Here is a 24,632-nt window from a genome sequence, read left to right as displayed (position 1 = left end):
AAAAAAACCATAAACAACATTTTACTCGTTCACAAAGAAACCTTTTATCTTCACATTTGAATCAACATAAATCCTAATTGCACAAGGAAAGAAAAAAAAAACCGCCAACATCACTTCAATCAATCACACAGAAACATCTTTATCATTTTTTTACCAGCATATTATTCAAAATGCATATGTCACAATTTTAAACTAATCAATTCTTTCTCCTCACCGTCCTCTCTACTCCGCACTGTCCTCTCTATATACCCTATGTACTCATTTGCCATGTCGCTCATTTGTTCCGATTGGGCGCCTTCTGCGCTGATCATTTGTCTTTGCCGGTTTTGTTCATTTCCATTTCCTGGATTATGTCTAAGGTTGGCCGGCCGAATTTCAACATCATGAGGTGCTCCACCTACAGTCCTATTCCCACCGTGTTCACCGTAGTATCGATTCTGGTTGCCGTACCTGTAGCGTTCACGATCTTGTCCACGTCCTCGATCATTTCCGTTGTTCCACCTGTGTTCGCGACTGTTACCCCAGTTTCTATTCGGCCGGTCCCGATTATTGTTCCGTTCGCGTCGCGACGACCAGTCACGCCGTTGATTAGTACTACGGCCACAACTGCGATCGCGCTGCCGTGCCCCGTAATAACTTTGTGCCTGATTAGGCGGGCCTTCTGCTGAATTATATTCCAACTCTTGGAGAAGTGTCTTAAACGTTTCCATGTCCTCTTTGCACCGTCCCGCAAGAATGACGTGGCGCAAGTGCGTCGGCAATTTGGTGATGCATATCCTAATTAGTTCCGCAGGCCCGTATGGGTCGTATAAAAATTGATTTGCCTGCAGCATGTGGTCGAATAGGCGTGCTGCGCTGCCGAAATCAGACTGGTTCAAATTTGGCAGCATAATTATGCTATGTTTGACCCCATCTTGTGCCGCTTCCGACCAATAGGCGGACAGAAAGGCTTGTCGAAACTCCCGAGTGGAGTTGCAGTGACGCGCTGCCGACCTCATGCGAATCGCCGGTTCGCCTTCCAAATAGCCACGCATATATTCTATCTTATGTGAACTTGCCCAGTCGGGGGGAAGACAGAACTCAAATTGCTCGAGCCATGCTCGTGGATGTATTCCTTTTTGCGAATTTCGAAATATCTCAAACTTTCTCACCGTAAGGAAATGTTTGAAATCAAATCCCCGCATTTCCTCCCGGCGAGGCCCTTGAATGTTTCTATTTTTCTCATGTCTGCCCCTCAAAATACATTCTTCCCTGTCGTCAAAATCTCCCTCGTGGCCGGAGTCCCTCTCTGCACTGTTCGTACGGCTATTTTTAGTGCTATTGGCGAGTTCGTAATCACACGCCATGTAGTTTTCCAGATGCACCACACGTTCTTGTAATTCGCCTGTTACAGCTTTGTGCCGCCTGTTCACTCCGAACTGTCCCTTCTGAAATCTAAGAAGCGAACCCACTTCTTCGGTCTCTGCGGCTGCTACTGGTGTAGTATTGTTCTCGCTTTCCGTCACCTTCATCGTGTCTACGATGTCGGCTAATGCCGCAATCTTATCATGTATTTGTCTGTTGTCCTCCGCCCCAGTCTGCTTCAGTTGTTCTACTTGCTGTTCCAGTGCGTGAATCGCTTGACTGTTGTCCGCTACTGTGTTGCTAACGGACGTGGGACAATGCGTTTCCACCTCTTGGACCCTCGAGAGTACCTTTGGCATTCTTCTCTCAGCGCTTGAAAATTCCTAAGTAGCTGTTCTTCGCTCTCTTTAGATTCCGCATCGCGACTCTGCTTGCCCTGTTCTAAGGCTTGCAGACGGTCATCGATTTGTTCAAATGTACGGCCTAATTCTTTCATAATATCACTTTTTATTTCACTTGCCAGATTGTTTATTCTTTGTGAGATATCATCGGACACTCTCTGCATCGACTTGTCGACTTTATTTGTCTGCTGGATTAGTTTTTCGTCTATTTGTTCGCCTAGCTCGCGGATCGATTTTTCAGATTTCTGCGTCAGTTGTTCGCCTAGCTCTCGGATCGATTTTTCAGATTTTTGCGTCATTTGATCGCCTAGCTCTCGGATCGATTTTTCAGATTTCTCTGCGTTTTCTTCATTTTGTTGCAATAAGGCTTTCATGAGTTCTGCCAAATCAATTTGGTTAGTTGGAGGCAAACTAATTTCTGGCTCTGATGTGAGCCCGTTCATCCTGTTTTGCATTTCCTCTGAAGTATTCCCCATTGCATTTTCGGAACCGTCCGGCATGTTAATATTCGAAATCAAATTATCCCCATGGTCCATATTGCTTAAGTTGTTGGACCGCCTACTTTTAGCTTGGTTACGAGTCTGCATTAGTTTAATTTATGCCCGGTACGCAACACACTAATCAGAATAAATGTATCCCGCAAAAATTACGACAGACACACGAAAGGTACCCAACTTAGTACGCACTTTTTCACACGCACATCAAATTTATATCTTTGATCGAAGTCAGTGCAATTTACAAGCGAGAAAAAAAACATACATATAAAACACACAAGTATAGAAACCAAAACAAGACAAACAACACAACGCCGCTCAACAACGCCGTGAATCTTTTGAAAGTCTGCTCAGAAACAACGCAGAAGTTGTTTGAGCGCTGCAGGGAAAAAAATTAAGATTATACAACTCTCGCAATCTAACGTTTCAGAGATTCCAGAGTCTAGCGGAATCACAGAACAGGGTCGCCATGTGTAACGTTGTTGCTTTAATTTGTTCTGAAAGCGGTACTGATAAACAATAAAAGCTGGTTAAAAGCTGTGAGCTGTCTGGGGAAGTTAACCTTGCATTACTGAGCAACTGTTTCACCAGGTATCCAGTCTATCTTACCAAATTCCCAACCAGACTAACATTAATTATAATCTTTTAATAGTCATATGACAACTGGTGATAAATATATAAAAGAGAATTTAAATAAAAAGAAATAAATCAGTTTATTTTTGGAAATTTATCTTAACATTGATCATTGAAATTTCAGCATATTAAACTTGAGTCATAACTAAGCTGGTGCCTTATTTAAGATTGTGTAAATGTGAGTTTGTAATCTTACGGAACACATCAAATAGGGAGCCAAGATTGGGAGACTACATACAACACTGCATTCATAAAATAACACACGAAGAACGTTGAAACATATGCAAGAGGAAATTAACCACTACCAACCGATTCAATTTTCACCCAAAGAGGATACGCTCGTAGCGCAATCCTGTCCGTCATGTAATTACCACACACTGGTATACTAAATTCATACTACCTCTCTGTGAAATCTTCCCGAAAAGAATAGCTGAGGGCTACTTTGATGATTACACCACATGCTTCATGTGGTCAACTTGGTTTACACAAAGAGTGTAACTCCACAATAATTTTGATAATTAAAATAAATTAGATCGAAAAGCAATTTACAAAAGAAAAACCTCGAACTGGTTACTAACGTCTTACTATTAACCTGATGGGTCAAACAATTGTATGAGCACGTGGTACTGGTCTCACAAAGTACACCCCACGTGGGTTGAACACAAAGAAAAGTTGCTATATTGAAAAATATTGTCAAGACGAGACGTTATAATCTCACGCACATTCGCATTTAAGATTGATGATCTTAGTTAGAGTTACTGATCAACACGTGGTTCCACTTTACTCACAAAGTAGTGACAAAGTAACTACTGGAAGATATTCTGAGCTTCACATTCGAAATACACTGCGTTGCAATTTAAGATAACATTGATATTTTAGAGCTAAACCTGAAATAAAGATGATTAAATTTTCAGTTAGGCTGAACTTAAGAAATCCATTGTCCTAGTGACTTAGCATACACGTGTTTAGCCGGAGATCTTACCACTTCAGACGCTCGCCACGGACAGACTGACCTGGTCCCTTTCTGAGGGTGGCTCACAAATACAAACGGAAGTGGCCAGAGGGGCAGCTTCCTATACCAACATGACAACGGACGGACAGGACCATACTAAGAAGAGAAAGCTCTCTGCTTTTAGAAAGCGTAGCAACCTGTACCGACGTTGGTCCTACTGTTCTGTAGCAGACAGGCTTGTCTGCTACCATCCTCTCACACAGAAGGGAAGGGGGATGACAGTATCTTATCATATACAGTATATAAAAGAAAGCGGATGTAGTTCTGTATGAGACTGTGTGACATGAAGTACATATAAACCGTGTTTTAAAGTGTAGTAGTGTGACAGATCGTTCTTGTTTATGTGTAAAAGTAACACGTTCCACTGCCCAGTCTCCTCCCAGATAGTCAGAAACACCACAATAAATTTATAAGAGGAATTTATGCCGTAAATGACAACATATTTAAGAAATTAACATGAAATGAATCCAACAGAAACATTTCAATATGAAATAACATTATGCACTGACTCACGAATCAACCCGTCAGTTCACTTGTGGACCTACACATTAATGTTAGCATACTCTGTATAGATCACGACTGTAAAGACGTTGAAATTTGTGGAAGATGCACGTATAGCATAACTTGATGGTGAAGCTACAGACCCACATTATATCATCAACTTCAAACATTATGTTGGTTATTTTAACGTACATACTGAAGTCCTAATTAGCTGTTTTGATTCATAAATTGATTTGCGCTTCACATCTCGTGCGACATGGCTCATAACGTTACTGTTTATGTGCTCGACAATGACGCTTTAATCGAAACTGGCAATGGCACAACAAATAAAACATAAATTTACAACATACAAGGGACAATGGTTCCTTTTTTGAGGTTGGTTTCCGTTGGGAAACATATGCTCAAGTACCACTATATTAGTATTGTAAATAACAAAATTGGCAGCATCAATCAAAAGAGGTTTGAAATCATTGATTACGGAAAAACAATTTCAGTCACTGTGTGGCCAACTTCAGTGCTGAAAAAAGTGTAAGACATAAAATCAGCCGCAGGGAGTGGCCGCGCGGTCTGAGGCGCCATGTCACGGATTGCGCGGCCCCTTACGCTGACGGAGGTTGGAGTCCTCCCTCGGGCATGGGTGTGTGTGTTGTTCTTAGCGTAAGTTAGTTTAAGTAGTGTGTAAGTCTAGGGACCGATGACCTCAGCAGTTTGGTCCCTCAGGAAGTCACACACATTTGAACATTTTGAACATAAAATCAGCCATGAACACCATATTATAAAAGATAGATGTAAGTCAGATCAAGCAGATTACAATTATGATGTGCAGAACATGCCAAATATTAAAGTCTTGAAGACTCATGTAAGAAGAGCGCATATTGCAACTTAAACATGGCGTCAACACAGAAGAAGATATCAGCTAAGGAATAAATTTTGAACAGGATTTGTAGCTTACAATCATGTGCAGCTAAGCTCGATAGATGAAACACGCATACACAGTGACGTCTTTATTCAAATAACATATTACAGATGATATATTTTATTATGAAGGAGGGAACCAAGATTTTATAAAAAGCAACAGTGGCAACCAATTAAAAATTAAAAACACACTCCTTCTTACGTGAGAAATGAGGAATATAAATAATATAAAAATATTGCAATAAGAGAAAATTATTCCCTATAACGTACCGTTCATAAAACTATCAACACGCACTAACAAAGTTTACATAACTCAGTTCAGTTAAAACTGAAGAAATCCAACCAGTGCTATCAGTTTGGACACTGCAATTTTTCATTAGAATTTTCGTTTTTGCTTCATCTGTAAATGACAATTTCCAAACCAACCGAGTCCAGTGAACAACTGCGATACGCTTCATAGATAAAAGTACCATAAATGTCCATAATTATGCATAGCAAATCCGTGAGACGAATAACACATAGTTTGATGTCGAGAAACATGTATAAGAAGAGGCGAGCAAAAATTATTAGAGTAGAAGCTTAACATCCGTTTTCTTTTATGTCTACCAAACATCGCCAACAGCATATTGTGACTAATGGAACTTTCTTTTAAGCGCTTCTTTCGAAATGCGGAAAGGAATGTCGGCCGCGGATCGAATCTGCCCAGGAGGATTAATAAAGAGGGCCGGTGAAATGGCTAGCCTGGATGTGGCTTTTAGGCGGTTTCCCGCATCCTCTAGGTGAATACTGGGCTGGTATCCACTTCGTACCTCAGTTACACGATTCGCAAACATTTCGTAAAAACCTCCTGACGGATTAAAACTGTGTGCCGCGCAGTGACTCGAATTCGGGACTTTTGCAAGTGCACTTGCCCGCGAAACGTAAGGTCCCGAATTAGAGTCTCGGTTCACATCAGCACACACTCCGCTGCAGAGTGAAAATTTCATTCTGGATCTCGAAAAACGTTCTCACACTCTGAGGTGGGGGGACGCTAAACGCAGACAGAGGCGGTACATATTCGGTCCAGGGGAGGAGAGAGGGGTGGGGTTGGCGAAAGGAAGGGACTCCGGCGTCAGCCACAAAAATTATCAAGTGCACATTAACATGACGATCTCGTGAAGATACGTAATAAGGCCATGAAGAAGAGAAGAGCAGATTTTGAGACATCAAGAAAAAACTAATTTGATGATGGACGGATGTGTTGGATATAAGAATTATAAAGGGAAGGAGGCATGAAAGACTGGGGTTTAAGGTCCCGTCGAAGTAACTGGGAATGGGGCACCAGTTCAGATGTGGGCAATCATGGGGAAGAAAATGAACTGCCTCCTTTTCACAGAAACGATCTTCGCATTTGTCTTAAGCGACTTACTGCAATCGAGGATACAGTAAATCAGGGCACCCGAATGGGCATTCGAACAGCCCTACACTTAAATACGAGCCCAGTGAGATAACCACTGCACCACCTCGCTCGGTAGCTGTAATGGGAGATTGTGGCTTGATCAAATTGATGCACGAGGGTCACTCCAAAAGAAATGCACACTATTTTTGTAAAAATACAGTTTTCATTCTGCATGTGTGAGTCTTACAGTGTGTAGACACATCCTTTCCGCTTGTTTTCAAACTTAGTCCAACCTGTTCCCGTGAGTGGCGCCGTCACAGCATGTCTTCAATATGGCTGCTACATTTGACGTTCGTCGGAAGCAACGTGCCGTCATAGAATTCCTGTGCTGTGAAAACGAGACAGTGGGAAACATCCACAAGAGGCTGAAAAGGTGTATGGAGATGCTGCTGTCGATCCCAGTACACTTAGTCGGTGGGCAAGCAGGTTACGTGATGAAAGCGTGCACGGCAGTATTGAGGATTGTCCTCGCAGCGTCAGGCCTCGTACTGCACACACTCCATACAATGTGCTGAGAGTTAACGAACTGGTGACTGCTGAAAGACGCATCACAGTGAACGAATTGTCACGCTACGTTGGGATAGGGGAAGGAAGTGTTTGCAGAATACTGAAAGTGTTGGCGCTAAAAAAGGTTTGTGCCAGGTGGGTTCCCAGGATGTTGACAGTGGCTCACAAAGAAACAAGAAAAACGGTATGTAGCGAATTTTTGGAACAGTACGAGAATGGTGGAGATGAATTTCTTGGAAGAATTGTAACAGGTGATGAAACATGGCTCCATAATTTTTCACCAGAGACTAAGAGGCAATCAATGGTATGGCATCATGCAAATTCACCCAAGAAAAAAGAAAAATTCAGAACCACACCTTCTGCTGGAAAAGTTATGGCTACGGTATTTATATTGATTCCGAAGGACTCTTGCTTGTGGACATCATGCCAGGTGGATCCACCATAAATTCTGATGCATATGTGACGACACTGAAGGAACTTCAAGCTTGACTGAGTCGTGTTCGACCACATCGGCAAAAGCAGGATGTTTTGCCGTTGCACGACAATGCACGGCCACATGTCAGTCAAAAAACCGTGGAAGCGATCAAAAAACTCGGATGGACAACACTGAAACACCCGCCTTACAGTCCTGACCTGGCTCCATGTGACTATCATCTCTCTGGGAAACTGAAAGACTCCCTTCGTGGAACAAGGTTTGAAGATGATGACTCCCTTGTGCACGCTGCCAAACAGTGACTCCAAAAGGTTGGACCAGAATTTTACCGTGCGGGTATACAGGCGCCGGTTCCAAGATGGCGTAAGGCAGTTGAGGGGGATGGAAATTATGTGGAGAAATGAAAATATTGTTCATAAAGGATGTATCTACACACTGTAAAACTTTCAAACATGTGGAATGAATGATGGATTTTAAAAAAAAAATAGTGTGCGTTTCTTTTGGAGTGGCCCTCGTATGTTGCAGCAATTACGTAGGGATGAAGAGATGTGCAGGGTGTAGATTAGATGGAGAGGTGCATCTCAGTAGAACAGTAACGCGGTTATCTTACTTCTATTACACCGTTCACCGAACGTTTAGACGACACCTTGCACGAAGAAGGCGGTGTAGGTAAACGAAGACGACAAAAAAGGAACTGTGACGATGTCAGTACGTGAGAGTCGTCGTAAGCTGACAAGTTACTCGAGACGCAGCGACGTACCCACAGGCTCCCTCCGCAGCAAGGGCAGGGAGCCCGCCCTCGGAAAACCGGGCCACAGCTCTCGAGATCTGAAGAAGTGATACGCTGCCATGTTGCAAACCGCAGCCACAAAGGGCAGCGGGCAAATGTAGCGAACAGCGCTTCCGCTGCTGCGGACCTGCAAAAGAAGGCAGATGGCCAGCAGGATAACGACACTCGGAGACCCTCTCAGATTCCCCTCCCCCTGCTCACTCCCCCCCCCCCCCACACCCCCCCACAGAACCCTCCCACGCCACACGGGGGTTCGTGGGAAACGCTTCCCTCCACTTCTTACTGCTTTGATCGCTGTCTTGATTCACCTGCGGTTCTTACGCGCTGTTCGAGCAGGTGGAAGCACAATGCTGAGGCCTTTCTCTAGTGCACCAGACACGTCGATAAGTTTCTCAAACTAGGTTATACCGGTAACCCTCGCCCCCACCACAGATCCCTTAAAAACTCCAACTCCCATTTATAACACAGCTTAAAACGTCTCATTATTTTACGAATAAGTTACTGTGTTAAGTGTTTGACGTTAAGCATGTAAAGCCTTTGCGGTTGAATACGATTATCTAACCATAGACTAATCAAAGAAAAAGTTTGAAACTGTGTTCAAAGTTTGCTGGAAGTCGCTAAGTGCTCTCATAATCACACACTATATCAGTGTAGTCAGGCTAGTTTGCATTTTGTTCTAAGAAAACCTCGTCATTCAAGCATCTCGATGTTGTCGTATCTCCTGAACTACATGTGGTACAATAAAATAATTTTCTAGGTGATGCAGTGCTGTTTGTGCATAATGTCTGCAATGTGTGTTGCAAATAGAGTTTGTACATAATAAAGAAGTAATAAAACATCGTGCCTGATGCTAAAGCTTTTCTGGAAAAAAAGCGAAAGTATAGTAAGCGATAAACTTTTTTGCTTTCGTTATTTTGCGAGTAGCGTCAGCCTGAATAAGTTTCAAAAAGGTTTGAGATTATGTACAAAGTTTACTGGAAGTGTTCTCGTTCTCCAATATTGGATGACTGTAGTCTTGGTAGTTTATGCATCGTGAGTACACCGTCTGAAGTGTTGTGCACAGTTTCTAACTTTTATACTTGACTTGCTGCACTGCACCTTTAACGTCGACGTGTGTATCGTCAACGCCGCCACCACATGCTTGTCTATAAACATATTATAAGCCTTGAAAATAAACTCGGAGGAAATGGAACGGCCCAGGCTGTCATATTGAATGGGCCTATATTCTTCCGTGGCTCCAGAGTTAATTTTACTCTGGACGTCGCTACTGGAAATTCTGGTAGTGGATGGTTTACCCTAGCGATTGTTCGTTGTGAAAACGCGTCGCTTCCTGGACTTGAATCTAGGGTCATCAGTCCCCTAGAACTTAAAACTACTTAAACCTAACTAACGTAAGGACATCACACACACCCATGTCCGAAGCAGGATTCGAACCTGCGACCGTAGCAGTCGCGCGGTTCCGGACTGAAGCGCCTACAACCGCTGAGCAAGACCGAGATGTCATCGCCTACAAGACCTGGCATTGTGATATCGACCCGAAGACCCAAAGTAGACCTAGCTATGTTTATAGTAACATGCCGTTTACATTGTATACACGCTCCTGTACGAAAATTGGTAATGAGTGGATTACAACTGCATTTTAAACTTCCAAATTCGGTCATTAATGATAAGGAACACTGTAAAACGAACTTTGTTGCCATATAAGCCACTAGAAAGGCGAACACCAGCCGTGAGCCTATGATCTTCTTAACCGTTTAGTAATATAGGTCATGTAGCCGGTAGCTCGGTGTGAACATAATTCTGGGACATATTCCGAATTCAAACTGGACAACGCAGGTACCTGTAAAAAAGTGAACTCAATATAGCGTCTGTAGAACCGTAACTTCCTTACTGTTTGTTTGGTAGAACCGAGTAAAATGGTCCCTACTACAAGATCAGAACTACATAATGCGGACACCTAACGACGTACCACAAGCGTTGATAGCAGTCCATGAGTAGACACAAGTGAATACAAGCAGATCACCTCACTGTGTTAGCGACAGACTGGAAAATCTATCTACATCGAAATGGGTACTTTGTAAATCGCCCTTAAGTGCCTAGCAGAGGGATCATGGAAACATCTTCAAAGTAATTATCTATTATTCCACTGCGGAACTGAATGGAAAAAGCGAACACCTATATCTTTCCGTGCGAGCTCTGAATTTTATTATGACGATCGTTTCTTCCTATATACACTCCTGGAAATGGAAAAAAGAACACATTGACACCGGTGTGTCAGACCCACCATACTTGCTCCGGACACTGCGAGAGGGCTGTACAAGCAATGATCACACGCACGGCACAGCGGACACACCAGGAACCGCGGTGTTGGCCGTCGAATGGCGCTAGCTGCGCAGCATTTGTGCACCGCCGCCGTCAGTGTCAGCCAGTTTGCCGTGGCATACGGAGCTCCATCGCAGTCTTTAACACTGGTAGCATGCCGCGACAGCGTGGACGTGAACCGTATGTGCAGTTGACGGACTTTGAGCGAGGGCGTATAGTGGGCATGCGGGAGGCCGGGTGGAAGTACCGCCGAATTGCTCAACACGTGGGGCGTGAGGTCTCCACAGTACATCGATGTTGTCGCCAGTGGTCGGCGGAAGGTGCACGTGCCCGTCGACCTGGGACCGGACCGCAGCGACGCACGGATGCACGCCAAGGCCGTAGGATCCTACGCAGTGCCGTAGGGGACCGCACCGCCACTTCCCAGCAAATTAGGGACACTGTTGCTCCTGGGGTATCGGCGAGGACCATTCGCAACCGTCTCCATGAAGCTGGGCTACGCTCCCGCACACCGTTAGGCCGTCTTCCGCTCACGCCCCAACATCGTGCAGCCCGCCTCCAGTGGTGTCGCGACAGGCGTGAATGGAGGGACGAATGGAGACGTGTCGTCTTCAGCGATGAGAGTCGCTTCTGCCTTGGTGCCAATGATGGTCGTATGCGTGTTTGGCGCCGTGCACGTGAGCGCCACAATCAGGACTGCATACGACCGAGGCACACAGGGCCAACACCCGGCATCATGGTGTGGGGAGCGATCTCCTACACTGGCCGTACACCACTGGTGATCGTCGAGGGGACACTGAATAGTGCACGGTACATCCAAACCGTCATCGAACCCATCGTTCTACCATTCCTAGACCGGCAAGGGAACTTGCTGTTCCAACAGGACAATGCACGTCCGCATGTATCCTGTGCCACCCAACGTGCTCTAGAAGGTGTAAGTCAACTACCCTGGCCAGCAAGATCTCCGGATCTGTCCCCCATTGAGCATGTTTGGGACTGGATGAAGCGTCGTCTCACGCGGTCTGCACGTCCAGCACGAACGCTGGTCCAACTGAGGCGCCAGGTGGAAATGGCATGGCAAGCCGTTCCACAGGACTACATCCAGCATCTCTACGATCGTCTCCATGGGAGAATAGCAGCCTGCATTGCTGCGAAAGGTGGATATACACTGTACTAGTGCCGACATTGTGCATGCTCTGTTGCCTGTGTCTATGTGCCTGTGGTTCTGTCAGTGTGATCATGTGATGTATCTGACCCCAGGAATGTGTCAATAAAGTTTCCCCTTCCTGGGACAATGAATTCACGGTGTTCTTATTTCAATTTCCAGGAGTGTAGGTTGACGTCAACAATATATTTTCGCATTCCGAGAAGAAAGTTGGTTATTGTAATTTCGAGAGAAAATCCCACCGCAACGAGAAACGCCTTTGTTTTGGTAACGTCCATCCCAAATCCTGTATTATGTCCGTGACACTCTTGCCTCCTATTTTCCGATAGTACAAAACAGGCTGCCATTCTGTGAAGTTTCTCTATGTACTCCGTCAATCCTCTCTGGTAAGGATCCCACATTCATCGACAGCGGCCGGTCCGGGAGGTTATTAAATTTATTGCCCTATTCATTGCCTACCTGAGAAGGCATGACGGTGTCTTGTAGAACTTTCTTTTCATCTAAATCCCAACGAGCTCGGTCTGGAGGGAAGGGCTCCCATCTGAGAATACCTGTGAGGGTATTCCCTTTAGCAGCACTCCCCCTCTAACGTTTTGCTCAGAATGGAATACTCTGAACCTGAGAGTCTGAGTGGTCACGCATTTATTCAGCTTGAATGGAGTGATGAACGGAGGTTAGGGTTTAGTGTCCCGTCGAGGACGATATCATTAGAATCGGAGCATCGGAGCAACAAATCAGGTGTGCACTTGTCTATGCAATCACCCCAGCATTTGCCATAACCAATTTAGGAAAAGTAATTCTGAAAACATAGTCTGCCAATTATCACGAGCAGCTAGCTCGTGACCAACACACGAAAGATATATAGGGTGAGTATAAATTCTTTTATGATTATAAATATATATTCCTAAGGTACTATGCTAGATACAGCTATGCAGTTTACTGCAGATATTAGCTTAACTCACAAAGTTTGTTATGTACACACCTCCACATGTGCTGCGTTGCTTGCCTGTAGAAAGTTTAGGTGGTACTCAGTTCACTCCATGTCTTTGCCAACACTTCTTCCGTCGCCGCTTCTACAGAATCTCGTATTCGTACCGTAGGACTTTGCGCATGAGCAACTGGTGAACTGAAAACTTTGTCCTTAACGTACCCTACAAAAACGGTCAAAAGCGGATATGCCTGGTGCACGTAGTGGCCTCGGTGTTGGACCACCTCGACCGATCCATCTGTCCGGAAATTTTCCATCCAAGAAACGTCGAACAAATGGCCCCCACTGTGGCCAAGTACTGTTTTGTTGAAACTCTACCCATGGCTGAAATTCCTCTAACTGATGTGCAACGTAAAGTTCAAACATGTTTAGATAAACCGTTGCCATGATTGTAGGCTCAGTAAAAAAGAATGATCCAAGAATTCTGTTTTGAATTAAGCCAGCGTACATTTACTTTTCAGCTGCCCCTTACCTACTGTAACATTATATGTGGCTTCCCAGCCCCCAGATCCGGGCAATATGCTATTCATTTTCCCGGAGATTTCGAAAGTCGCTTCATCGGACAATAAAACTTCATTAAGTTAGTCGTCGCTTGCATCGATCGTTTCCAGCACGTTCCAAGTAAACTCACTACGTCCGCATCTATCATTTGGCCGCGAAGCTTACAGGAGTTGTTCAAATGGTTCAAATGGCTCTGAGCACTATGGGAAGTCCCCTAGAACTTAGAACTACTTAAACCTAACTCACCTAAGGACATCACATACGTCCATGCCCGAGGCAGGATTCGAACCTGCGACCGTAGCGGTCGCGCGGTCCCAGACTGTAGCGCCTAGAACCGCTCGGCCACCCCGGCCGGCACAGGAGTTGTGCTTTGTACGCATGGAAATGTAGCCGTTTGCCTAAACTCTTAGCTCTGAGGTGTGTCTGCTTCTGTGAAAAACACGACGCGGCTATTTCCGCGGTCCGCGTTGGAATCCTGTACGCACGGATGGTATCAACAGTTTAGGCCTGTCGCTTCTTGCCTTGTCATCAATGCCACGACTACCTTTGAATTTTCATGGTATCCTTTGATGCTCTTCACATCTGGCGGATCTCGATCATTGGCATATCTGAACTGTCCTCAACTGTAACAGGTGACCATTTTTTTTTTCATGAAACCACCAAAGACATCTCGCTTTCTTTTGCATAGACGTCACTGTGGCACTGTGTCAGCAACACTACTAATTTATGCTACCTGTAACAGGACAGAGAGAAAAGAAACCAGAAAAAAAATTAGACACGTTGTAGTGCATTCATCAAATTATTCATCTATTTCTACATCTACATCTACATGGATACTCTGCAAATCACATTTAAGTGCCTGGCAGAGGGTTCGTTGAACCACCTTCACAATTCTCTATTATTCCAATCTCGTATAGCACACGGAGAGAATGAACACCTATATCTTTCCGTACGAGCTCTGATTTCCCTTATTTTATCGTAGTGATAGTTCCGCCCTATGTAGGTCGGTGTCAACAAAACATTTTCTTATTCGGAGGAGAAAGTTGGTGACTGGAATTTTGTGAGAAGATTCCGCGGCAACGAAAACTGCCTTTCTTTTAATGATGTCCATCCCAAATCCTGTATCATTTCTGTATTACTTTCTCCCATATTTCGCGATAATACAAAACGTGCTGCCTTTCTTTGGATTTTTTCGATGTACTCCATCAGTCCTATCTGGTAAGGATCCCACACCGCGCAGCAGTATTCTAAAAGAGGACAGACAAGCGTAGTGTAGGCAGTCTCCTTAGTAGGCCTGTTACATTTTCTAAGTGTCCTGGCAACAATACGCTGCCTTCGGTTAGCCTTCCCTACAACATTTTCTATGTATTCTTTCCAGTTTAAGTTGTTCGTAATCGTAATAACTAGGTATTTAGTTGAATTTACGGGCTTTAGATTTGGCTGATTTATCGTGTAGCCTACGTTTAACGAGTTTCTTTTAGCACTCACGTGGATGACCTCACACTTTTCGTTATTTAGGGTCAACTGTCACTTTATGCATGATTCAGATATTTTTTCTAAATCGTTTTGCAGTTTTTTTTTTTTATCTTCTAATGACTTTATTAGTCGATAAACGACAGCGTCATCTGCAAGCAACCGAAGACGGCTGCTCAGTTTGTCTCCATAATCGTTAATATAGATAAGGAACAGCAAAGGGCCTATAACACCACCTTGGGGAACGCCTGAAATGACTTCTGTTTTACTCGATGACTTTCCGTCAATTACTACGAACTGTGACCTCTCTGACAGGAAATCGCAAATCCATTCACATAACTGAGACGATATTCCATAAACTCGCAATTTCACTACGAGCCGCTTGTGTGGTACAGTGTCAAAAGTCTTCTGGAAATCCAGGAATACGGAATCGATCTGAAATCCCTTGTCAATAGCACTCAACCCTTCGTGCGAATAAAGAGCTAGTTACGTTTCACAGGAACGATGTTTTCTAAACCCATGTCGACTGTGTGTCAATAGACAGTTTTCTTCGAGGTAATTCATGATGTTCGAACACAATATATGTTCTAAAATCCTGCTGCATATCCACGTTAACGATATGGGCCTGTAATTTAGTGGATTACTCCTACTATCTTTCTTGAATATTGGTGTGACCTGTGCAACTTTCCAGTCTTTGGGTACGGATCTTTCGTCGAACGAACGGTTGTACATGATTGTTAAGTATGGAGCTAATGCATTAGCATACTCCAAAAGCAACCTAATTGGTATACAGTCTGGACCAGAAAACTTGCTTTTATTAAGTGATTTGAGCTGCTTCACTACTCCGAGGATATTTTCTTCTACGTTACTCATGTTGGCAGCTGTTCTCGATTAGAATTGTGGAATATTTGCTTCATCTTCTTTTGTGAAGGCATTTCGGAAGGTTGTGTTTAGTAACTCTGCTTTGGCACCACTGTCTTCGATAGTATCTCCACTGTTATCGCGCAGAGAAGACATTGATTGTTTCTTGCCGCTAACATACTTCACATACGACCAGAATCTTTTTGGATTTTCTGCCAGGTTTCGACACAAAGTTTCTTGTGGAAACTGTTAATTTGCAACGAATCACATAACTAGATGTAGCATGGCTCCTTAGAAACAACGTTTTGTTGTCAGGAAAAGACTTTATGATCAGTCTATATTTTAAACTTTCTAGCTAGTTACAGGGAAAATATCCAGCAGACATGCCTTCAGTGCTTAAAAAAAGAAAAAAAAAATGTTTTTCACGCTGAAATCAGTTATTTCATCATTTACACATTGGTGTTGAAACCAAAAGGGTTGCAGGCTATGGCGGACGTTACGCAGAGGCTCTCATTTCTCACGCAAGAGGCCACTGACCTCAGCATTCGCGGGGTCGTCCGCAGCTCCTGCCCGTGTCCCCGAACGTCCGGTCGGCAGATCTCACGCCCCTGTGCGGATGAATGCCGGCGCCTCCCTCGCTAGCTGTGTGTGGGGTGGGCCTCCATCCCGGCCATTCCCCAGCTGGTGGATAAACGGGGCAGCAGGCCAGCGAAGCCTGACGTCCATCAGACTACTCGACACTGTGCCAGCCGCGTCTAGAGCGCGGCGTCTCACCAGCAGACAGTTTACATCAACCGTCTATGTGACGAATAAACATGCAAAACGCAAAAAATGGTTCAAATGACTCTGAGCACTATGGGACTTAACATCTATGGTCATCAGTCCCCGAGAACTTAGAACTACTTGAACCTAACCAACCTAAGGACATTACACAACACCCAGCCATCACGAGGCAGAGAAAATCCCTGACCCCGCCGGGAATCGAACCAGGGAACCTGGGCGTGGGAAGAGAGAACGCTACCGTACGACCACGAGATGCGGGCTGCAAAACGCATCTATGTCTAGCATCTTCACCACAGTTACCTGAAATCCATACATATTTCCATACATATTATAAAAAAATATTATATGGATGTGTGTATGTGTGTGTGTGTGTGTGTGTGTGTATGTGTGTGTGTGTGTGTGCGTGTGTGTGTGTGTGTGTGTGTTGGTGTTCCACATCTCCTACACCACACATACCGTACTGTTAGATCTCTTACTGTTAGGCTGTGGGGGAAAAAAACCACCTACTTCTACATCTACATCTACATCCATACTCCGCAAGCCACCTGACGGAGTGTGGCGGAGGGTACCTTGAGTACCTCTATCGGTTCTCCCTTGTATTCCAGTCTCGTATTGTTCGTGGAAAGGAGGATTGTCGGTATGCCTCTGTGTAGGCTCTAATCTCTCTGATTTTATCCTCATGGTCTCTTCGCGAGATATACGTAGGAGGGAGCAATATACTGCTTGACTCCTCAGTGAAAGTATGTTCTCGAAACTTCAACAAAAGCCCGTACCGAGTTACTGAGCGTCTCACTTGCAGAGTCTTCCAGTGGAGTTTGTCTGTCATCTCCGTAACGCTTTCGCGATTACTAAATGATCCTGTAACGAAGCGCGCTGCTCTCCGTTGGATCTTCTCTATCTCTTCGGTCAACCGTAACTGGTACGGATCCCACACTGCTGAGCAGTATTCAAGCAGTGGGCGAACAAGCGTACTGTAACCTACTTCCTTTGTTTTCGGATTACATTTCCTTAGGATTCTTCCAATGAATCTCAGTCTGGCATCTGCTTTACCGACGATCAACTTTATATGATGATTCCATTTTAAATCACTCCTAATGCGTACTCCCAGATAATTTATGGAATTAACTGCTTCCAGTTGCTGACCTGCTATATTATAGCTAAATGATAAGGGATCTTTCTTTCTATGTATTCGCAGCACATTACACTTGTCTACATTGAGATTCAATTGCCATTCCCTGCACCATGCGTCAATTCGCTGCACATCTTCCTGCATTTCAGTACAATTTTCCATTGTTAGAACCTCTCGATATACCAAAGCATTATCCGCAAAACGCCTCAATGAACTTCCGATGTCATCCACAAGGTCATTTATGTATATTGTGAGTAGCAACGGTCCCACGACACTCCCCTGCGGCACACCTGAAATCACTCTTACTTCGGAAGACTTCTTTCCATTGAGAATGGCATGCTGCGTTCTGTTATCTAGGAACTCTTCAATCCAATCACACAGTTGGTCTGATAGTCCAATGGCTATTAATTACTTTGTTAATTAAACGACTGTCGGGAACTATATCGAACGCTTTGCGGAAGTCGAGAAACATGGTATCTACCTGGGAACCCGTGTCTATAGCCCTCTGAGTCTGCTGGTCGAATAGCGCGAGCTGGGTTTCACACGATCGTCTTTTTCGAAACCCATGCTGATTCCTACAGAGTAGATTTCTAGTCTCCAGACAAGTCATTATACTCGAACATAATACGTGTTCCAAAATTCTACAATTGATCGACGTTAGAGATATAGGTCTATAGTTCTGCACATCTGTTCGACGTCCCTTCTTGAAAACGGGGATGACCTGTGCCCTTTTCCAATCGTTTGGGACGCTACGCTCTTCTAGAGACATACGGTACACCGCAGCAAGAAGGGGGTCAAGTTCCTTCGCGTACTCTGTGTAAAATCGAACTGGTATCCCATCAGGTCCAGCGGCCTTTCCTCTTTTGAGCGCTTTTAATTGTTCCTCTATCCCTCTGTCGTCTCTGTCGATATCTACCATTTTGTCATCTGCGCGACAATCTAGAGAAGGAACTACAGTGCAGTCTTCCTCTGTGAAACAGCTTTGGAAAAAGACATTTACTATTTCGGCCTTTAGTGTGTCATCGTCTGTTTCAGTACCATTTTGGTCACAGAGTGTCTGGACATTTTATTTTGAACCACCTACCGCTTTGACATAAGACCAAAATTTCTTAGGATTTTCTGCCAAGTCAGTACATAGAACATTACTTTCGAATTCAGACAGTACTTGTTGTAGTTACAGGAGATAAACGTCATAAACAATGACATACGTGAAAAATTGCCACATCATTGCTTCTGTGCTGCTAATTCTACTCACAGTAAATTTCGCAGACAGTATCCAAATACGCCGCTAAATGCATCTAACAAATTATGTAGTGGTACCATACATAGTTCAGCAGATATGACGTCATAAACACGGAGATGCGTGAAAAATTGCTGCATCATGCATGGCGTTTAATTGTATTACTTCTTTGTTACTAACACTAATTGGAACACGTTTTGCAGACGATATCCACATATGCCACTGAATCTTCCTGTATAACACAGAAATCAGGAGATAAAACGTCATAAACACTGAGATACTTGAAAAAATTCGCATCATTCCCGACGCATAAATTTTAAAATTTTTAAATGGCTCTGAGCAGTATGGCACTTAACTTCTGAGGTCATCAGTCCCCTAGAACTTAGAACTAATTCAGCTTAACTAACCTAAGGACATCACACACATCCATGCCCGAGGCAGGATTCGAACCTGCGGCGGTAGTGGTCGCGCGGTTCCAGACTGTAGCGCCTAGAACCTCTCGGCCACCCCGGCCGGCGCTTAAATTTATTACTTCTGTGTTACTGATTCTGTTCGCAATAAACTTCCCAGGAAGTATCTACATACGCCGCTAAAAGCACCTACAAAATTATATCGTGGTACCACAAATTGTTCAGGAGACATGACGTTATAAGCACTGTAATGCCTGAAAAATGCCACATAATGCGTGAAGTTTTAAAAAAAATTATTCGTTACTACTAAGTCACTCCTACTGTCGAGTCAGCTTACGGAAATCCCTGACACTTGGCAGCGCGTTTGAAACCTCTCAACTGCGAAGCGCAAACGGCTAAGGCGACAACAGCCGTGTACAGATTTATGAAGGAGCGTTGCCATAGAGACGTTTGCAAAATCACGTTTGTAGACACTTGAAGCATCTGCTGCTAGCTTCTGTACTTACACATTTGTACATTATGCGTATTTCTTTGTACGACTATTTCATGATTTGAGAGATATTTTCACGAATACCTGGAAACGAAGCTTTTCCGATATTACACTACAAATTCATTTCATTTTTTGTTTTCATTTCTAATAGAAAATTGGTCAAGTGAATACCCCGGAAATGCCGTATCTGTCAGCTAGTATATTTACACTTATCTGTGAAAACCATTTTGCTTCATAGGCACTGTAATTTCGTGTTACAAACAGTTCTGACATTTTCTGACCTTTTATAACGTAAAATTGGTCCAAATTTGAACTCAAAAGCTTTGTAGATGATGTTTTGCATTGTGCTCTTGCTTTGATGGTTTTAAAGCTTTTTTATGCTTCCAGTCTGCCGAATTCTCATTATTATACACCCAGCATATGAACACACGTTTTCTTCATATTCTGTTGCGAATGTTATTGCCATCTGTCTCATGTGTGTTTGTGATATCTATGGTTCTCTCTCTCTCTCTCTCTGGTGTGTGTGTGTGTGTGTGTGTGTGTGTGTGTGTGTGTGTGTGTGTATGTTAATTAGCATATAAGCATGTGTGTAGGCTGGTGTATAAATGTTTTTTTTTTTTTTTTTTTTTTTTTTTTTTTTTTTTTTTTTTTTTTTTTTTGTAAGCTACACACCTCAACAAAACTCTGGAATATCATAGAGCTTACTGCAATGACTTTCTTGTAGTACACCCTGTGATTAGATTACATTAGATTCAGTCTTCGTTCCATAGACCCAAAAAATGAGATGATTCTCGTGGGTGTGGAACATGTCAGAAAGTATAACATAACAACATAAAACATATGAACATAATAATTACTACCCTGATCATTTGTCAGTAGGTAGTCGAAATAGGTAAACTGGAATTAACACACCGTCAGAATGAAACACTGTTATGCACTATTAATAAATTTATCGCACACAAAATACCTAATCTTGATTGTTGTGACCAAGTGTTGTCAAAACGGAAATCTAACGGATATTTTTACTGAAGCTGGCTTAACAGACTCTGTTAAGATATTCATTCGACTATGGGGTAGAAGGAGTTGCCTATCAAAAAGTCTTTCAAACTCTGTTTAGACTATGCTTTATCTGAAACCAAGATTTTAATGGTTGCTGGCAATTTATTGAAAATGTGAGTTCCTGAATATAGGACCCCTTTTTGGACCAAGGTAAGTGGTTTTGGGTCTTTATGTAGATTGTTCTTATTCCTAGTATTGATACTATGTATTGAGCTATTGGTTGGAAATAGAGATGTATTACTTTCAACAAATTTCATTAAGGAATAAATATACTGAGAAGCAGTGGTTAGAATACAAAGTTCCTTGAATAGGTTTCTACAAGATGTTCTTGAATTTACACCACAAATGATTCTTATTACTCGCTTTTGCACCCTAAAAACTTTCGCTTGGTTTGATGAGTTGCCCCAGAATATGACCCCATATGACATAATGACATAAAATGAAAGCAAGCAAAGTATGCAAGTTTTTTTTATATTTATATCTCCTATATCTGTCATCATTCTCACGGCAAATACAGACTGGTTTAGGCGCTTAAGCAGTTCTGTGGTATGTCCTTTCCAATTGAATTTATTATCGATTGTAATCTCAGAAATTTAGCACTATCAACCTCTTCGATCTTATATCGATGTTATACTCATGCTGGAACGAAAGCTCTTACAGGTTCTGAACTGCATATAGTGGGTCTTCTCGAAGTTTTAATGACAGTGAATTAGCTTTAAACCAGTTATTAATGTCAGTGAAAACTTGATTAGCAGCTATTTCTAAATCTGTACTTGACTTGCTACTTACTGCAATGTTTGTATCATCTGCAAACAAAAGACACTTAGCATCTAGCAATGTAATAGATGAGAGGTCATTAATGTACACAAGAAAAAGCGATGGACCCAAGATGGGACGTTGAGCAACACCACATGTAATTAAATCCCAGTCAGATGAAGACTGACTGCTTACTACACAGGTATTTCGCAACGACACCCTTTGTTTCCTGTTAGATAGATGAGACTCAAACCATTTTGCAGCATTGTCGGTGACACCATAATATCCTAATTTACTGAAGAGAATGCTGTGGCTCAGACAATCAAAGGCTTTTGACAGGCTTGTACAATACCTTATTTAACAATATAAACACAATTCCTTCTGGAAACAAGAACGATTTTAGTTAGTTACAAAAAATCATTGCAAAACGAGGCAGGCTCTCTCGTAAGTGTACATCTTGAAAACAAAAACAGTGAAAATCTTTATCTCATGATGATGATTATCAGTCTTTAGTAGTACGTCCTCCCCGCACTCGGATGAGTTCTTCCACCCTGCGAGGCATGCTCTGGATGAGGCCATCAAGTTTATCTTGGACTATGAGGTCCCTTTCCTCAACGGCTGTTTAGTGAAGACCCGAAGATCGTCAGGTGGATTCGGACACTGTGCAATGGCCACCTTCAACAGGTCCCATGCATGCTCAGTTGAATTCATGTTTTGGAACTGTGATGGCTAATGTATACGATTGATGTTACGTCTTTGAAGATACCGAGACAGAGCTAGAGCACGGTGCCGTCTTGCATTGTCATAAGCTAGGATGAAGTTGACATCGACTTGACGTCTGTGGGGCCTTACAATCGATTGTAGGATCTCTTGGAAATATCGGGGATCAGTGAAACTGTCGCAGATAGTAGTAAGAGGGGTCCCCCGTCCCTTCACAATTGCCGCGTAAAACATTACACTTCTACCTGCAAACGGATGGTCTTCCTGAACAATCTGCGTTCCTGGTGTTGTCTAGCGCTTGTCCAAACCCAACACCTCTAGTGGCCGGTCGCAAACCATTCCTGGTCTCGTCAGCAAACATGACATTACTCCCTTCAGCAATGGTCCACTTTTTATGTGCAAGAGCCCAACTGCTTCGATTGCGTCGGTTCTGTAGGCTCAAATCAAACCTTTTCATTGGTCTCCTGCAGTAATGACCACCTTTATGCAATCTTCTGCGCACTGTTTGGTCTTATCTACGTCTCTCCGAAAGGAGTCATATCCAATATTTCTGGCAGTTAATGTTGAGCGCCTGCGAGCCCACAGTTGGAGGAAACGATCCTGTATTGGTGTTTCCATACGAGGACGACCAGTGCGAGCTCTGTCGGTCAAATGTATCGTCTGTCTGTACTTTCTCCACGCCTTAGACACACCAGTTTTAGTGACACGTAACCGATCGGCATCTTGCTGTGTACGACTTTCTGAAAGTAAAGTCGCTATCCTGACTCCATCAAAGTTTTGTATACCTCTACGTGGCATGTTACTGCAGTGCTGAGAACAAACTGAATGAAGCTGTTGTCGATACTGGACTGCTTGCGGTGTGCCGCTACAGTAGCGATTCGTTTTCATGACTGGGAAACGGCCACAAATCATGCCAATAGTAAACACTGTCCAGTGTATTGGTTCTAACTGGATGCAGGAAGTGGCTAAGTCAATGAGACCTCAAGTATCGCAGACTACATTTTACGTTAATATTCCAAACTTTCGTTGAGTGGTGTATTTCATTTCTTTCATCACGTTTAGCAGAGTGCTGGTGTTTATGTGTGTCGTCGTTCATAACCTGATCATCCTCTACAATAACAGTCTTGATATCGTAGTTTTACTGAAATGGGATAAGACATGTGCTTTGGTTGTTTATCCCGATGATTTTCATGTGTCGTTCTATGTTGGTGGGATGACAGTTGTGGTGTTTGAAGTGCTACACGAATGTGAATTTTTTACTTACAACATATGGTCTACTCTTGCAACGCGTTTTAAAATTTCTACATCTGATTCTGGGGTATGCCGCATCACAAGTTTGACAATGAAGTTCGTATAATACTCCTGGCCCTTGGAATTTGTCCCTCTTGATTGCTCGTCGCTTTAAGTTTGTCTGGGGAGTTCTCACTGTATTTTATGCTATACGCTGGCCCCTCTTCTTTAGTATGATTACCACTCTGTTTATTACTTTATGTGTGTAAATCTTAGTGTTGTTGTTGTTGTCTTCAGTCCTGAGACTGCTTTGATGCCGCTCTCCATGCTACTCCATACTGTGCAAGATTGTTCATCTTCCAGCACCTACTGCAGCCTACATCCTTCTGAATCTGTTTAGTGTATTCATCTCTTGGTCTCCTCTACGATTTTTACCCTCCACGCTGCCCTCCAATACTAAATTTGTGATCCCTTGATGCCTCAGAACATGTCCTACCAACCGATCCCTTCTTCTTGTCAAGTTGTGCCACAAACTCCTATTCTCCCCAATTCTATTCAATACCTCTTCATTAGTTATGTTATCTACCAATCTAATCTTCAGCATTCGTCTGTGGCACCACATTTCGCAAGCTTCTATTCTCTTCTTGTCCAAACTACTTATCGTCAACGTTTCACATCCATACATGGCCACGCTCCATACAAATACTTTCAGAAACGACTTCCTGACACTTAAATCTATGCTCGATGTTAACAAATTTCTCTTCTTCACAAACGCTTTCCTTGTCATTGCCAGTCTACATTTTATATCATCTCTACTTCGACCATCATCAGTTATTTTGCTCCCCAAATAGCAAAACTCATTTACTACTTTAAGCGTCTCATTTCCTATTGTAATACCCTCAGCATCACCCGATTTAATTCGACTACATTCCATTATCCTCGTTTTGCTTTTGTTGATGTTCATCTTATATCTTCCTTTCAAGACACTGTCCATTCCGTTCAGCTTCTCTTCCAGGTCCTCTGCTGTCTCTGACAGA

Source organism: Schistocerca piceifrons, chromosome 5, assembly GCF_021461385.2.
Source record: "Schistocerca piceifrons isolate TAMUIC-IGC-003096 chromosome 5, iqSchPice1.1, whole genome shotgun sequence".
NCBI classification, from domain to species: Eukaryota; Metazoa; Arthropoda; class Insecta; order Orthoptera; family Acrididae; genus Schistocerca; species Schistocerca piceifrons.
This window is presented reverse-complemented; position numbering follows the sequence as displayed.